The sequence below is a fragment of the Phalaenopsis equestris genome, unplaced genomic scaffold (genome assembly GCF_001263595.1).
Source record: "Phalaenopsis equestris unplaced genomic scaffold, ASM126359v1 Scaffold000129, whole genome shotgun sequence".
Taxonomy (NCBI): Eukaryota; Viridiplantae; Streptophyta; class Magnoliopsida; order Asparagales; family Orchidaceae; genus Phalaenopsis; species Phalaenopsis equestris.
The window spans coordinates 297,722-299,271 of NW_018164571.1; positions in this window are offsets into that span (position 1 = coordinate 297,722).

The window sequence follows — 1,550 nt, forward strand, 5'->3', positions numbered from 1 at the left end:
CCAATTCTTTCATTTATTTTCTCTATACTCTTCCGCTGCAAGGTTAACTCATTCATTAAATCATGAAGGGTAGGGGAACTAGAGGAAGGAAGGTCATAACTAGTATAGGGGATATCTCTACTAGTAGAAGATTCTTTACTCCTACTCCCAGATCTCCATCATTCATGGGATTCATACGTCTTTAAATTAGCTTTACTAATGGGTTTCATAGGGTAAACCCATTCTTCATCATCTCCAGCTTCAACTCCAGAAAGTTGGCAAAATGCATAAATGAGGCCAGGATGTCACCGACCTCCACTTGATTCACTCCTTGCCGTGGTCAACTCTATTGAATTAAATAGCCTAAGTCTCGGGAAAAATCTGCCGTCTGCGGCGCCGGTGGCGCCGTCAGCGAGATTTTCAAAATTAGTTCAATTCCAGATTTTTGAGATTTCGATAAATTTCAAGCCTCGTTGACATTTGTTCAATTATTTTAGACATAATTTTAAGTGATTAAATGATGTACTAACACAAATAAACATTAACAACACAAAACATCACAATTACATATAAAATCCAAGGGTTACAATACACGTTACACAACACACATAAGTTTGGTATTTTCTCAACCTTAATACAATAATTAAGCGTCGCAATCTGAGCCACAACACTCTAAACGCTGAAAACAAATATTTTATGCTCAATCTCAACTATACTGAGATCAAAAAGCAAAGTTCAAAAGTAAAGCAAACACATAAGTTCAAATCAAATCACACAAATAGATATATAGGTAGTAAAGTAAATCTACTACTCCTCCGATTCAGTGCTTGTTTCTCCTCTGATATCACCCATCGATTGAACATGAACGAAGAGGTTATAGAAGGGCCGGTATGGGAATTCTTCAATAGAGTCCTCTTCTATCAATCCCATCTTTCTCATCAATCGTATCAAACTTCCTTTGATATGTCCAGAGTGATCAAAATACACTTTCATCCTCCAGTCTAGATGATAAAAAATTTTAGAGATTTTGTTAATTTATTCATAATATTTTGTACCTCTTTCTCTAGTTTCTTGATTCTGCATAGGATTACTTTGTCCGGAACTAGAGGCTGAATAGGAAGTGAATTCTGAGATGATTGATCCGTAATAATAGTCATATCATTCTCATCTTTATTGGTTGAGAACTTTTAGGTTGAGTCCAAAGGCTTCCAAGGTGGAAGTACCTTTTCCCAAATCTCATAAGATACTTGGAATTGACTACAGAGTAAGAAGATTGTTGAAGGATGTCCAAGGCCATATGTTGATCTATGAACGATCAGGCCTAAAATAGACTTAAATAGACTCCACAATTATCGATCCAATATCAATCGACAGTCACATTTGAATACAGTAATTCAGAATAGCACTTTCTTTAGTAACTTTATCGATCCTCATTGTCGGTAATAGTTTTGTGGAAAGGAAGAAGTGCCAATGTTTAGAAATGGGGTTTAGAAGTGTAGCAGAGAAACTACGACGGCAATAGTGTAAAATTAGCATAAAACTCCTTCACCACAGGAACGACTACTACGGCA